Source organism: Argiope bruennichi, chromosome 4 (assembly GCF_947563725.1).
Source record: "Argiope bruennichi chromosome 4, qqArgBrue1.1, whole genome shotgun sequence".
NCBI classification, from domain to species: domain Eukaryota; kingdom Metazoa; phylum Arthropoda; class Arachnida; order Araneae; family Araneidae; genus Argiope; species Argiope bruennichi.
In genome coordinates this window covers 130,677,106-130,694,534 of record NC_079154.1, presented here as the reverse complement: position 1 = coordinate 130,694,534, position 17,429 = coordinate 130,677,106, and the positions used below count along the sequence as shown (strand labels likewise).

Here is a 17,429-nt window from a genome sequence, read left to right as displayed (position 1 = left end):
TGAGTTCAGTGAAACATACTAAATGTCACTGTGAACACCTTCACACCTTTAATTCGGTGAAAGCCAAACCTAGAAGCCATCTTGTAACGTCATATCCATTCAAGATAGTATAAAGTTTATACTTCTTTTCTCACCGAAAGAAGCATAACAGAATTTCCAAGTAATAATGTTGTTCGCTTTCAGAAATTAGAATTTTGATAGAACCGCAATAGATATTAGATAAAAACACATGATAGAAGTTTAAATTTCGTGTAGTGTTCAAAGTTATATTGCGATATATTTATAGTTTGAAGGAATCGATATATTTATAGTTTGAAAAAGATCAGGTTGATAATTCATAAATAATAATATAGTAATACATCAGCAGAAAAAAATCAAATTACACAATTTGTATATTCATGAGAAGAAATTAATTTAGTCTTTCCGTCATTCTTGAAGAATTCGGGAAATCAGGTTTCGTTTGGCTTAAGCGAGCACAGTAACACCTTCCAGTTTAATGTAACCAGTGTACGTCGAACACGTTATGGCATAATTAGCAAAGATTCCATCCACATAATATTATCGGTCCATGAGCAGATTTAAACTATGCTTTTATCAGATGGTAAGGAGATTTTCACACTTTATTTTCAATTATATTTCCTCCATAGAATTTTAGACATGGTTGCAAATAGCAGAGGATGGCAGATTTTCTTTTCCATTTGAAACTGTTGGTGAATTTCTACATTCAAAGTTATCTGTAATTCTTGAAATCGTTTGCTTTGTTCAACGAAATAATTCTGCATTCGAATCAAGAATGAGAAGAGTTTACAAATTAATTTTCATTGCATGACATGATAAGGACATTTTGGTAGTTTTGTTCAACTACCTTTAGTCAACATACTCAAGTTACTTGTCCCATTCCATTATCCGTAATCAACATCTTCATCAATGGAACTAAGAGTGATCTAATTATTTTTTTCTACTTGATGAAAAGAAGATTTCTTTATTTCTCGGTCAAATCTCTGAAGCAGATTTGACTTCAGGTTTGCTCGTTGAAAGTTTACATTTCGAAAGTTGATATTTGTGTTACAACTAACAAATCAATGCAAAGAAGTTAACGAAGATCAGATGAAGTTCTTCGACTTGATGGAAAGCAGATTTCTTTATTCTTTTGCCACAAGCCTCAAAGATATTTGTTTTGAGGCTTGCTCGCTGAATAGGTGCATCTCAGAAATTGATATTTGGATTACAACCAACGAATCAAGGCAATAACATTTGATTAGTACTGGCTTTCTTTCCTCTCGATCCAATGATATTCTTCGTCTTGAAGGAAAGCGTATTACTTTATTTCATTGTCGAAGAGATGAAAAACATTTATCTTCAGGTTTGCTCGCTGAATGGGTGCGTCTCAGAAATTGGTATCTGAATTACAACCAACAGAGCAGTGCAAAAGAATTTGATTTTCATTGGCTTTCTTTTCTCTCTATCCGCTTTATAGCCATCTTTTCGATAGAAAGAGGATAACTCCACTCCATTGTCACTACGTTGAAACAGATTTATCTTAAGACTTGCTCGCTGAAAGTTTTCGTTTCAAATGATGATATTTGTGTTACAACTAACAGATCAATAGTTTTAGCACAGACTTTCTATCTCCTCTTCATAACTATTCAGAGAAGGTCGGTAGGAAAGGTACTATCGCATCAGAATTGCACTAGTAGTTGAAATATTCCATTATCTTCCAGAAATCAACATGATTTTCAGCAGAACCGATGTTGTTCTTTTTTCTTTTTGGAAATATAGCCATCTATTCCTTTGTCAGTTCTCAATCAGACTGGCTTGTTCTTACATTTTAAACAAACATTTCTGCTCTAACATATAAGTTGGGGAAGATCTGCAGTATGGGCTATTGAAAGTACTATTGTTTTCAAATGTGAGAGATATAATTGTTTTATGATGAAATTGAACTATTATCTTCGGGACAGGTAAAATATTCAGAGGATGAGGTGGATACTATTTCAAAGGGTATTGGTTCAAGTTCTAAGTCTGAGGGTGCCTTATACAAAGTTATGAGTTCGTAGTACCAGGGCTGAATAGGTGGCTGAGGAACTGGAAAGTAATAAAGATCCTCCCCAACATAAATGTTAGAGCAGAAATCGTCAGCCCTGGTGCAGCAGATATACCTGCGAAAAAACCTTCTCAATCTTTTCAAAAACAGTCTGCGATTCATTTTTAAAATATCAAGAGTTTTTTTCAGCTAAGAAACTCAAAAGATCACTCACTAAGATACGTCTTTAAAATAATGACGTGTGATGTTTTTTATTACCTTTAACAGTGTTAATGCTTTGTTGTGTGAAACAATGTTTAGATTAGACATTTTTTGTGGAAACAATGACCAACACAAACATTTTCTTCTATTAAAATTAAAACAAAATTGTAACATTGATATAGAAACTGATAGTTTTCATTCTCATTGTTTAATTTCCACGAACAATCGTAATTTATTATTGCAATATTTCTGGGTTTACAAAGGTTTCATTAAAAATTATTAAGAATTTTACTAATTAGTTAAATAATTAAACATGCAGTAGAAAATTCTTAACATAAATTCATTTTTTTTTGTAGACTTGTTTAGATTGCGAACAAATTAGCTACGAGGTTTTATTACTAAATAACTTGATGCGTATATGTATTCTCCTCTTTGCTCGTGTGCAAATCTGTGATTGCTGGTTTTTGTGTACGTGTGGCACTTTGGCCATCTTATATAACTAACAACCATTCAGTGATAGAAGGATCACCTCTCTTGTGGGAATAAGATATTAGTGGATAAATAGATGGTACATTGATTAATCTTATCTGAAGAGTATATCAATTATAAGGTGGTTTTGTTGGCTATATTTTGGACAATGGAATATACATTTTAAGAGTATTTGCGCTCATCGGCTAAAGATTACCATTTTATTAGTTAACACACTAGTGCTATTAATAGTAACTCAACCATTTGAACCCACTGGAGGGCTTCGTGTAAGAGCCAGATAATATTTTAAAGAAACATCTTGTTAGGACGACACACATAGAGATAGTGCGATATCTGGAAAAAGTTTAGTTGAATTTGAAACGAATTATTCATTCTATTAACCGCCTTTGGTGACCAGTTTATTTGTCATTTTAATATTGAACTTTTCCACAAATCTAATTTTTTTTCCAATTTTCCATCATTTCTAGTAATATACTTGGTTCAGTCATCTTTAAACTTCGAAATATAATACATATCTATTATCAGGATCTATAAAATCTTTATAATTTTCGTTATTACAATTGTTACACTTTAAAGTATGTCATGGGAAAAACAGGATACATTTTTAAAAGCAGCTGGAAATGGTAAACTGATATTCGGGTATTTCGATAAAACAAAGTAAATTTTATTCAAAAAGAAAGGAATGAAAAACTAACAATTGTGACGCACACTCGACAGCAGAGAGATCAACGAACTTTCTCCCACCCCCCAGACTTCAGTGAAGAACAAGGGTGGAGGAAAGGGAGTGTTGACACAAAGAAACGGGGTGAAGGACGATAATCAGACCCCCGGAGGTTGGCGAAGAAAGAGATGTCCAGATCTAGAAGGATTATTATTCTAGATTTATTTAGAAATTCTTTGCAGTAAACTAAATGTGCATGGAAAACAGTGTCTTAAGCAAGATAATGTAAATTAATGATGTGCATAAATCCCGTTTTATCATTGATTAAAGCATCAGCATCTACAAGATGTTACAGCATATGTAAAATGGTGCTCAAAGATACAGTGAATCATCCAGCTAAAAATATTTCGAAGGATGCAGTGATTGGCGGAAAGAAAGGGAGGCGCTTTGGCATGAAAGAAATGGTGGCAAAATTGTATTCTCTTGATTAATGCACCCTTGTACATATTTAGTATTTGTATATTTTTAATTATAGATTGAGTTTTTTTTTTTCAATGTCATACCTGCATCATTGCGGGAATAACTGAATATTAAAGAAGTTTAAATCATAGTGCATCATTGCATTGTTGGTGATTGTAGCAATGTATCATGTTTAAATATTGCCCAAATTTTAAGAGTTCATCATTGATCAAATTTCGGTGCATCATTGCCAATATTTTTATTTCAAATAAAATAATATTTTGAATAATATTGTACATCAATATATATTCTTTTCTAAATCATTGCAGATGCTGAAAAAATGAATTTAATTTTTGGGAAAGAGGTCGAGTTATTTCTTTAAAAAAAGGTATCAGATTAATGAGAAACTAATGAAATTCTGTATCAGTAACATTTAACAACTGCTTAATTTTTAAGGAAATTAGAGAATGACTCTTTTTTTATGTTACTGTATATGTATAATGAGATAAAGAAAAAATTTCGAGGAAAGTATTGTGTTATATGTATTGTGTTATATGTATATAATTATGCATCATTGCATAATTATTATTAGCAATTTAAACTTTTATTTTACAAAGGTTGACATATTATAAGATTTATTCATATGATTTTTAATATTTTTTTTTTTAAATTTGAATGTATATATTGGGAATCTCGATAAACAATTTTTTTCAGACATTTTGATATCGAATTAGATATTTTACATGATAACTAACATTTTCTTTGTATTAATTTGTATTATTTTTGTATTATTTCTCTGAATCGTAGTTAATTCTTATAGAAAAGGAAACTTAATATTGAATTAGCTAATACTTTCTATATTGTTACTAGTAAAAAAATCGAAATAATTTTCCGGAGTTTCTTAACTGATATTTAACATTAGTAACACTCCCATTCTGGTTTTTTTCTGGAGTCATGATGGCATTAAATCGTGCAAATAAGAAGATTTATCACTGATTGCTGAAGAACATGGTCACAAGGTTCCCTCCAATTTCACAAGGACTCAAATGCAGCTAAGTATTGGATATGACAGGTGTAACCATAGAAGAGGGGCGAGAACTGGAAAAAAGAAGATACGAGAGCATAAATTTGAAAAACTGCAATATTCGAAAGATTGGCTGATTAAAGCTAAGATAAAACTTCGGTATCTAATACACAAATTTGGAGAACGAGAAAATGACATTAATATGGCTTTACTGCTTTTAGAATGATAGGCTATGTGGGTTCAAATTACAGAGGAGGATTGGATCTGTCATTTAATGGGTTTGCTTCCTTACGATATAACCAAATTTATAGCAAGAGAGCCAAAAGAAAGGACTGAAAACTATGCACATGTAAAGAATTTGTTGCTTAAAAAGTTCAAGGGTCCTGAAAAATCCGGGCAGAAATTAGTAAAATATTGAAACCAATTGGGCAGATTTTGCTTATGAATCGAAAAATTGTTGTGGATTCCTGGGTTAGACGTTCAGACTTTTGATCAGTTAGTTGATTAATAATGATTAATGATTAATAATGGTTAATGATCAAATTAAACAGCAAGTTTCTTCAAATATCCAGGAACGCTTTTTAGATACATGGTCAAATATTATCTCTGCCGATGACTGATGAGGGAAACATGATGCGTTTGAAGACGCTCGAGGTTAATGCGTCATAAGAAAAAAGAATCAGTGCAGAAATAAGAACTTAGCAGAGTTAAGAGTAAAAGCCATATTCGATATTAAAGCGGAGTATGAAAGCAAGTGGAAGAGTAATGGACAGTCAGAGAGCAAAATGGACAAAACGGAGGATACTTTGGAAAGAAGACGTAAACATAAATGTTTTTATGTGGGCCTATTCAGCATTTATGACCACAGTTTCCAAAATCTTCAAAAGAAGACAAATCCATCAGCAAGTATAAATAAAGTCGGAGACCTGAAGGAAAATAAATTTTTTCTGCCATTTCTGAACAATTTTTCAAGGCCAATTATTCTACTATTGGCCTTGTTAATGAATTCAAATTATTTATTTTAAAAGAGAGTACATGTAGGGTTCGGAATTTTAGAACAAAAATTCACAAATTCCGCAACGATTCAGATTAGTTTAAGATTTTTCTTGTCTAAGATACAGTCGAAGATATTAGTTTAGTGGTCATTTATCTGACGATCTGTACGTTTAATGAATAGAATTCCAAAATAAGCAGTCATCATCCTTGCAAAACATATTTCATATTTATAAGATAATTAACTTGATAATTTTTAATGAGTCATCATTATAATAAAATAAAGAACAAAGAGGTCAAAAGATTAAAGTTTTATATTTTATCCATTATGAAAAAAAAAAATCAATTTTTTATTGGAAAGAAAACGTTTTATCAAGGGAAAAAATAATAACAGGAAATGACAAGGTTGAAATCATTTAATCGAAAATCGTACGAAATTTTTTTTGATTTATTTTGATGCAGCAGATACAGCAATCTCGTTCCATTTTTTTTTTAAAAGCGGTTCTGTATTTCAATTATTTCATTCATCATGACATCTGTTGGCCGATCTTTAAATCAAGATAAATGCTTCTTTTTTTTAAACAGAAAGAAGAACTCAATAGATAATCTTTATTTTATGTAGTATAATCTCTGTCATTATCCACATTTTTATAGGCCATTAGGGCTTTGGTAAAAGAAAGTTTAAAAATAAATGAATACTCATCCTAGGAGGTGTATTCCATTGATGAGACATTTGGAAAGAAATTTGTTGGTGCTGAGACCTAAATAAAAATAGTAACTGATGACTGAGTTCAGTTTTCGCTACGATTTCTGAAGAAGAAAAAAAGCCACTTTCCTGTCAGAAATTCCAGTAAACATCCGGACTCGTGAGCAGTCTAAATTTTCAAGCATCTAAAATATCCAACATATTTTAATTCAACGCAATTCATTCTAATTCCATAATAATGATTGGCTTATGATTTTTTTCTATAAATATGGTAAGAATAAGATTATGCTATAGTTTTTAGATCAATGTGGTGAGATTGGGGTACAGAAAAACATTTTCTTATTTTGCTGATAGATAGATGCATGGTCTCGCATATCTGCTGCAGTGCCACAAACCTCCGACAAGCTTGCAAAACGTAAGCACCACTACGATTTTGACACGGGTTGTCTCGAATCGAAGATTGAGTGCAAACGAACAGCCAGCTCGATAGGTAGTTGATTTATGCATAAATAATACAGACAAAATATCATTTACTATACATGCAATCGTCGTGGACATTGCATTATTATACGTTAAAAAAAGATGTAAGTAGTAAAAGCATTTTCAGCAAAAATTGCGAGATGAAGGGAAATCAACCATCGCAGTTGTTTCTGAGAGCATTGCAAATAGGAAAATTAGGTTAAAATTTATAACATGTTGCAGCTTCTGTCAAACAGGGTTTCTTAAGGTTACAGGAAATGAAAACCGGAAAGTTGTCTGTCTTGAAGATCCTTCTCCCGAGTTTCAGAAATCGCAAATCGTCAAGTGATCACATAAATCAGATATAACTACGATTCTTTTAAAAAATAAGAGTAATAAGGTTTATTATTAATTACTTTGTCAGATTTAAGCTTAAGTTTTCCAATAATGTTTTATAAATAGCGAAATAAAAATACCATTACAATAAGGAATTTAATAATAATTTATTTTTTGTTAAAACTAAGCAGATAAATAGTTTTTATCTTCTAATTTTCCATTTAATAAAAAATAAGTATTATTTATTCAAACATATGAAATCTATACTCTTTTATGTTTTGACCAACTAGAGTTACTCTTAAAATTTAATAAAATTCACTGAACCGAGAATTAATTCTTTAACCCTTTCTAGAGCCGTGGGAAGTATGCTTCCCACCAAATTTATCAATCTTTGTATGAAGTTATGTAGATTGGCATAACTTCTGACAAATTTTTTTAGTAAAACAGAAACAAAGATACTTCATCTCACACAAAATGGTGTGTCTTGATTTGTTACTTAATTATTAATTAACCAAATTAATTAATTATTCAAATTAAATTTATCTAATAAGTTAAATGAATGTCTTTTCTTATTCTAATTTCAAGCCTAAAAATAATTTAACATAATATGACTAGAAAAAAATGGCCCTTTAAAGGGTTAAGCAAAGAAAAACAAAACATAATTGACTTTTCTGTGTAAGTAATAAATTCATTTATTTTACATGATTTTATTTATGACATTCGTATAAAACTCCCGTAAGAACTCTTTGCAAAATGAGCCATTTTCCATAATTTTATTTCATCAAAAATGTTTTCTTTTTGAAAATGAAATCTTTCCACAGTTTTATCGAAACAACATCTCTATTAGGACGTACTTAACCTTTCACTTGACGCCGTCGAAATTCAATTGTGTAACGCCACGTATTAATTAATCTGCGAAGCATATCTCGAAGTGCCGCACTTTTGATAAGTATTCTCATTGCCATTTCTCGCTTAGTAATTGTTCATTCGATTTGCATTCATCATTTCTCTTTCGCTCTTGCACAATCAGACACTGGGTGCGGGATCTGGCAATCGTGGTTAAACTTTTCATCTTTTAATGTAATTGTATCGATTGCCTTGTTACAACATTTCGGTTTAAGAAAAGAAATTTCTGTGAATGTTTCTGCTCTCGTTTCAGTTTTATTTTAATCTGAAGAATTTCGTAAGAATAATTATTTGGCTTGGTTTGAAAGCATTGTTTTCTAACTGCGAATGCTGTTAAAAATTTCTGGCGGAATGAATGCATTTTCTTTTCAAACAATTTGTGCATGTGAATTTAAATATTATACTTTGTTTAAATTCCATGGTTCGTTGATTATTAAAGTCTACTAATTACGAAAAATTGGCTCTGACATATAATGTTTAGTTCATTTCTTACGTAAGAAAATTTCCAAATAGCAATTAATATAAAACCTTTTTTAAATTTTGGAAGGCATTTTTCATTCCTGGCTACATACATCAATGTGACCAATTAGTCAACAATAAAATCTATACCCAGATAATTAATGAATGAAATGATTCTTTCATTCATTAATTATATTTCTATATAGTTGAAGAAAATTATCTGTTTTGTAGTATAATAATTTTCATGTTTTTCTGGAATTACTTTATGTGATTAAATGCCTCTTTATATGTTTTTTTAAAAACTAAACTACCTCCCTTCTTATATTCTACTGGGAGTTTTTACTGCAAGCAAATTCCTACACCTACAAAAAGCATAATAGATTCCAAACTAAAAGGGTACTTTGAGCTTGATATCACGTGATTGTGCATTGGTTCCGTTATATGAACATGTTTTTATTTAACTGAAAAAAATTTAACATTTTTTTGACTTTCATAGTTTTTTTTTCAAGTATATGTTCTCGATAATAATGCAATACTTTCAATGTTTTCAGAACTTAATTATCAAGATTGATTTATACTCATTTCCTAAGAATACGAGAAAAATTACTACAGCCCATAGTAATTATAATAGTGAATTTTAAAAATTTTAAAATAATAAAATGAATATTTTATTAAATCTTATTTTATTAGTGTTATAAGAAAGAGAAAATATTCAATGCGGAAAAAATTAGAGAAATTGTGAAATGTTGAATTAATACAATAAGGGAAATCAAGTCATTAAATTTTATATTGATCTCCAGATTTTTTAAGAAGATTATTGGCTTTTTATTTGTACATTTTCTAATTTATAATTATAAACTAAAAGCTCCCTCGATTTTTTAGTCCTTTCAGTGACTTTGCCAGCAAATCAGCAAATGGTAAGACATTTCATAAGTCTGCGCCATATCTCAATGCAAATTTCTTCGTCTGTAAAGAAACTTTTCATTCTTAAAGATGTTTATTAAGCTAAAAATGATGTGATTGCAAGTTGGTAAAATAGGAAACTTTCCATATTCATTATTTATTGAGATGGATGAAGACATTATTTTTTTCTCTCTTTCTCTTCAAAGCCTACTGCCTTGTCCACATGACAAAAGACACCGCTTTCAACATATTACACTTGGTATTTATTTTCGTAGTGAATCATTTGGTTTGTCTATTTAGATAAAAATAACAAATTAAAAGTCATTATATTATAAGAATTTTTTAATAATAAAAAGTAAAACGGTTTTGGTGTCCAGATATGTTAGAGACATAGGAATTCAAGACAAACCAGCGAAGAGAAATTTATAAATAGTGTTGGATACAGACAAAAATAAATAAATAAAATAAAATACATACGATAATTAAATTTATCAATGAAAATATATATCATTTTTACCTGCCTAGCTTTCAACATCAAGTGTCATATTCTAGAACTAAGAGAAAATATTTGTTTTTGTCTTTGAAAGAGGGACTCGTACATCTTAGTATTTTAACTCCCCGAATTTTTAAGCCTTTTAAGAGTAAATTCTAGTTATAGTTTTCAGTACGGGAAAGCTGAGGATTTGAAATTATTTCCTCAGCTCAAATGAATATTTACTTCATCCATTCACAGTTGAATGAATGAAGTCACATTTTATTTAAAATAGACTCCGATTGCCTAAATACCCAATTTTTAGTGGTAATAATAGTTTCAATAAGTAAAAATGAGTTTTATTTAGAAAGACTGTTTCATGTTACTATGTTTCATCCCTACTCGAGTAGCTGCTAATGACGCTTTCTGTCCAAGCTTTAAATTTCATTCAACGTTTCATTAAAGTTTGGATTATCCATTTTTATTCAGTAGCGAATATATTTTTAATGAAAAGTTTTACGAAATCGAGTCTTCGCGTTCATCTCTACTTCAATATTCCACAAAGAGAATGAGGAAAATCCTTTCAATAACTGTGCCTGCTTCTTGGAGAATACATTATTCAGTCAATATGAAATATAATTTTCCGCAAACAAATCGGAAGCAATTTAAAAGCAAGGGAACAAGATATTCGCTTCAACACTCGTGAAGCTCCAAACGGTTTGGCTCTAAATGACTTAACAGCGCGCATTTATTTTATGCCCCGTCCGAAAACAACGCCACTACAAATGTCCTCATTATTTTAATCCTTTGCCTCGCGAGGATGGAGCAATGCAGATGTTGTCCTGCCAACAATGGGGAGAGCGCTCCTATTTCTAGTAATGCGAAGGAGAGGGGGCGCTCCCCCCCTGGGAACAATGGGTGCTCACTCGTATTTCATGGTCCCGGGAGAGAAGTCATGAATGCAATTTGCGCCCCTCGAGATGGGCGAATATGAACTTTAATTAATACGCCCCGAATCAAGGCAGGGGGACAGCCGTAATGAATGTGGGAGGAAATAAAAAGGATCCTGGTGACGATGGGGTGGTGATGAAATGGATGGCTTTGATTAGAGCCCCTTCTTTAGTGATGAGGAAGGGGAGACGTACGAATGAAAAGCAGAAAAAATCTTTTGAAATGAAATCGATAATAAGAAGCTTACTTGACGTAATGTTGGTATAGCAACAAGTATTCCTTATTTCTTTTTCTTTAATTGAAAGATAGTATTTTCTTTCATGTTTAATTCGTCCCAAAAAATAACAACATATTTCCAGTAACATAAAAGCAAAAAGGACCGCGATGATGGAGAAATAAAAAGGAAACAAAGGTACAGGGTATCCCAAAGAAGTGGAACATGCATTTATTTCCTTAATTAGACATATATTTCCATTTATAAAGCTTCATCAAATAAGGTACCGAAATGTATGTAAATAGGTTCTGCAAAGGGTGATTAAAAAAAAATTACAAATATATATATATATATATATATATATATATATATATATATATATATATATATATATATATATATATATATATATATATATATATATATATATGGCTACCAGAAAAAAAGTAACACTGAATAAAATGTTTCGTTTATTCTGATCTATCAGAAAATAAAGTGTCTTATCGGTGATTTAGGATGACTTTCTTTGCAGTTTTCTAGGTAAATATACACATCACGAAAAATTGCTAAAAGAGAAAGAAAATAACAGCACATTTATTTAACTTTCATTAAATTAAAAAATAATTAGATAATGCATTTCATAACAACGGTTAAATTGCATTTTGAATACGGAATGTTTGCTTGTTTTGCACCGTAGTTTATTTTTGTAGCTTTCTGGCTTCATTTGTTTTTCGCTGTTCTGAAAATTGTAATTTCGGGCTTTTTTTTTTTTTTTTTTTTTTTGCCTGAAAGATTCATTCCAGGAATTTCTCAGTTATAATAAACTCATCATATTTAAAATTTTATGTAATGATTTGAGAATTTTAAAACCCTTTCTCTTCGAAAACCTGCAACATTCCACAAAATGGACTTGATCATCTTTCAGGTTTGAAAAAGATATGAATTCAAGTTTTGATTTCATCTTGTAAAGCTACGATAATGGTATAGTTTTAATTTGGTTCTCTTTATTTTAAAACAATTTCATCTTTCTGCAACTTTTTATTTAACTATATATAACAGTTTTTCTATCATGATTCTATTTGTTAGTTTATTTTTATAAAATTTCTATTCAACAATACTTGATCAAATAATTTAGTTTTATTTAACATTGTTTGACCATTTTTCTATTTCTTTTATTTAAAATATTTGTGACTCAACCATCGTATTTCCATTTAAAGGTTTAATTATTTTTTTTATAAATTTATGAAAATGTTAACAGATCTCAAAAATTCTATAAAATAATGTTAGAATTTATTCCCTAAATTTTATTATTACATCCATTCCCGTATAGATGATTAGTAAGATGTAATTTCTTTTGTAATATTGCATTCTGAATTTAATTTATAATCTTGAAAAATGAGGCAAAATACCGGTGTCCTGGTCTAGGGGTAGCGCGTCTTCCCCCTGATTTTTGTATCCCGGATTCGAGTACTGGTTGGGGCATGTCTAACGGGGGTTGTGGGCATGGTTGTTCTTCACTCTGTGCTCAATCTGTGAAGTGTGTGAAAGACTCCCCCCTCCTTGCAAAAAGGGGTTGTGCAAGCGAATGTTTGAGCGTCATCTTCACATGAGCTGGAAGTCAAACCTTTGTCCTCGGGTGCTCAGGGGTCTTTACCACAACCCCCGATAGACCCCTATCGGGGATTGTGTCTTTGCCCTCAGAAGTTACTGCACCACTTTTCCGTTGTAAAGCGGACACGACATCATTACCATCATTAGGCAAAATAATAATTTCTACATATTTATTTTTTTAAATCACATTTGAAGTTTTTGTCGACAGGAATGTGGTGAAGGACGATATTTTCATTATTATCTCATCACTCTGTAATTTGAAAACATGACCAGACATTGTATTTTATTTCATTCGATTGTGCGTCTTTACATTCAGAAAGAAATGTAGAAGAAAAGAACAGAAATTTTTACTTCCCAGATAAATATTGTTGTAAAATTTTACTGATAGTCAGTTGACATTAGTTAGTTATCGAACGGAGAACTTGTTGCATCTATGAAATCGGCAAAACTGTATTTACAGCTAAGGAGATAAACGTTGATTGAAACGTTGAAAACGTCTTAGATTTAAAAATCAGTCATTTTTGACCAGGACAGCAGTTAGTTCACTTTATGATAATGATAATGATGTTGAAAGCTAAACAAACAATAGAAATCACTTGCATGAAAATTCTTAATTCAAATAAAAATGCAAATGCCGGTTGAAAAAAAAATCAGCCGATAACTTTTTTAAATACATCATTCATAATTGTCAGTAATCAAATATACTTTTTTCAATTTTAATATTTTGTTTAGATTTTTCTCTTGCATGTTATCTTTACGTTTAATGCTTGCACAAGAATTTTGATATATTTTTTCTGAATTATGGTGTTACGTAATTTATCTTGAAAATCGCAAGAAGCTTGTTTCGAACAGAGTTTGGAGAATGCATGACTGTAATGAGAATCATTACTGTTCTACTTGTTATTTCACTTCCTGAATAATCGAAAGTCGACCCATATATTGACCCTTTTCGTGCTAACTACCGAAAGTCTTCAGTTGGATTGACTGTTATAGATTGGCCTGCCAATCTATTTTCAAAGCAAATCTAGAAGATTGTCAACAAATATTATAAACAAATTTCAAAACAAATCCAAAAGGTTGTCAACAAGTATTATGAACTATCAAAGTCTGTGTACATGAAGCTTTGTGATCGTGAATTATTGAAGCGGTGTATAGATGGGAAGACATTTCATGAAACATTTGAAAGGCTTATTTCGAAATATATTCCGAGAAGGAAACATTTGTAGAGTTGCCATTGTGACATTGGATGTAAAATGGATGTGATACAATTTAGCCGTTCGTGAATTATAAGCTTTAATGGCAAGATTAAATATGTCTGTAGGCATAAACACTGCTACCGAATAATTGCTCTTGATCAAAAATACATGAAAGAGTCAAAGCGTCACTCGCTTACCTGTAATAAATTTACCAGAAAAAAGCTGCCTGAAAAGAAAAAAAAAATCACCTGTGAAGAGAAAAAAAGAGGGCATAATCTAGAAATATGGTGAATCTTAAGTGAAATACTGCATAATTTTATATAAAAAATGCATATTTTTTTTTCTTTAAATGCGTTTTTCTCAAATTTAAAAATTTCATAAAATTTCTATAACTATGACAAGATTTCTCAAAATTTCTTTATGGCACACCTTTCAAATTTAGTATGCAGATATTATATGTTATTTTCTAGGGTCTGTATTAGAAAAAAATGAAATTTCATCATTATTTTGAATTTTATAGCCCATTATTGTGTAGATAGTTGTGTAAATATGAAGGAAATTCCATATTATTTAATTTAATATGCCATAAAAAAATTCATTTCTGAAAGTTTTTATTAGATTCTTGCATATTCTCTAGACAAATGTATTTAAAGCATCCCGACATACTTTATTTGTAATTTTATCTATATAATTTTGTTTTAATAAATCACAAATCGCAATTTTTTTGTTAAATTTCACATTATTCTTAAAATGATTTAACTGCTTAAAATGACGTTTCTATGCTATATTGTTCATAAAATATGTTTAAAATAAAGAATTTTAATGATATTTCTCAACATGATCTCCGAACGTATGCGGATACCTCAACGTAGCATTATTGGATAGTAGACGAGTATTCATTATGACGCCCTTTTCAACTCATCTTGATTCAGTTCACATTCAAACTTTTAGCAGCTCAGGCTCTAAATAAATAATTTTATTAAGAATTGGATTTATTTTATTATTATTATTTTCCAGCTTCTTTTCACAGATTTTTTTTTTCTCATTTTTGATATTTTGTTGTCAGAGTAATATGCAAATTTCATCTATATTTCAACTCATTTTTCATCTTATTAACGTTTAGCAAAAACTTCCTTACAGTGTCTAGGCACATTCCATACTGTCTTTTTTTTAAATAAGAAAAGCATTATACAAAATTAAAAACGCTTTATTTTATTATTTTTTTCTGTTTTGGAACTAAAATTCTATGACGAGGATAAATGGAATTTTTGTATTTACATAATATGCTAAACTCCCATTTTTTTTTTTTTTACTCGAACTATATATCATTTCTTTCCTTCTAAAAGTTTGGGAAAAATATGAATAAATAAGAAAATTTCTTTTCTGAAGCTGGCATCATGGTACTGTCAGATATCTCACTTAATGTTTTGACAGGACTAATAAAGAACGTCAGTTCAATGAATGACAGGTAAGATGTATCGCGCAAGAACTCTCAAGTTAAGGTATAATAAAGGATAAAAATAGAAATTCTGAGAAAAGTAATTTTTCAACATAAAAATTTACGCATATGGAGGGGGGGGGACTTCATGGGGCTTCGAAAACTTTTCATTTTTTTGTTTTATTTTTGTAAACATGAAGGTTTTATGAAGAAGATTGTTGTTCAATAAAGAAACTACAATTTTTAAAGAAATAAAATTTATATTTTAAAAAACGACAACGTATGCGCTCAAACACCATTCTATTGAACAGTACATTCTCACAAACCGCACAGAAGGTTTCAGACGTATATAATCTTATTAACTCTTCTATTCTGTATTAACTCTTCAAGAGGCTGGAACGTAGAAAGTCGTTCCAACGAATCTCTCGGAAAACTTCCTGGGAAGTAGGAAGACATTCTTTGATTTCCACCTCAAAACTGCCTGGCTCGTCGGAACGGGGCTTTTCCACGGTCCGTGTGCGTCTGGAGACAAGCCCTTCTTAACCTTTTTCTCCTCTCTGATGGGTCTTTGATATCTGTTCATTTCACCGATAATTTGCGGAAAGCTCCCAATCAACGTCCACAGACGGGAGTGCTCCTACAATGGGTGAGATAACAGACTTACGATCATATCCGTAATGGCAATGGGCCGTTGGAACGATGCTTTGCTTTCTGACAGCTGCTTTAAAACTGGTTCCGATTCGAACGCCATCTTTGTTTTTACCTCTTAACTGTAATACACGAGATAGATCAGCTGCTTGTTGAGGTCATTTTGTGGTTTTCACTGAACTTGTGCGGTCCTCCGCTTTGGGAAATGAACTCCCGAGGAAGGGAAATAAGGTTCTCTATAAGAATTTGCACTTTCAGACTCGATTGACGATATGATCTGTAAATTTCAGTAATTTGAATATTTGATTATTTTAATGCATATTTAATACCCAAGCAAAAACTGTTATATTTATTTAAAGATAGAGGATTTCTCAGTTTAGAGCAATACTTGACGGTAAATGATTGTGTCTAGTTCGCTAAAGGAGTTTGAAAGGATTTCACAAAATGGCACTTAGTTAATGAAATATTAATAAAGTGCGTTTGAACTTTTAATAATTCTTTGATAAATTGCAATAAAATAAAAAAAAATCCTTATATAACCTCTTAATACCTATTTTTCTGAGGCAAATATTTATTTATAAAGGTAATTTTAACTGCTGCTTATGCTTCGTATATAGATTTTCTCCAAGCATTTGATACCAAAAATGTTATAATTCGGAGTTCAGTTCTTTTTTCATTTTTCTTTTTTCATTCATTTTAAGTGTGTTTTATTAATACCATATATTTAATTTTAATATTTTAAATTTGACTCTATCAATCGATAAAGTAGTTACATAAATGTTTTGGAAGTTATCTTCATATATTACTTAATTGTAATTCTCATGTTAAGTGATTGTACATAGAATTTTATTATTTAACTAGAAGATTTTATTTAACTTGTCCTGCGCTAGAATGTAGCATATTTTTTTTTTTTTTTTTTAGGTAAGGTTTAAAATTGCTTTAACAATTTTAAACTTCACCAAAAAATATAAGTTAAGCAAAATAATAAATAAATAATGAATAATAAAATAAAATAGTAAATATAAATATAAATATATAAAACGTATTTTTAGAAATAAAAAGAGTGCAATAGAATGAGCGTAAAAAAGTATTTATAGAATTATCTATTCCAAATAAAAGTCTTATATCTAATTCCAAACGAATATCTTTTACTTGTACTTTCTACTTAATGTACTTTGAAATATGAATACTTTTCCCAATAGCAGGTTTATCTTAAAATTAATGCTTTGTAAAAATGAAATGCAAATATCTTTCCAATT

At 30.4% G+C, this 17,429-nt stretch overlaps 1 protein-coding gene across 1 annotated transcript in view; it reads left to right on the top strand.

Moving 5' to 3' along the window:
• The window catches only part of LOC129967019 (hemicentin-1-like), a 500,464-nt gene that overhangs the window by 312,546 nt on the left and 170,489 nt on the right, over positions 1 to 17,429 (top strand). The window lies entirely within an intron of this gene.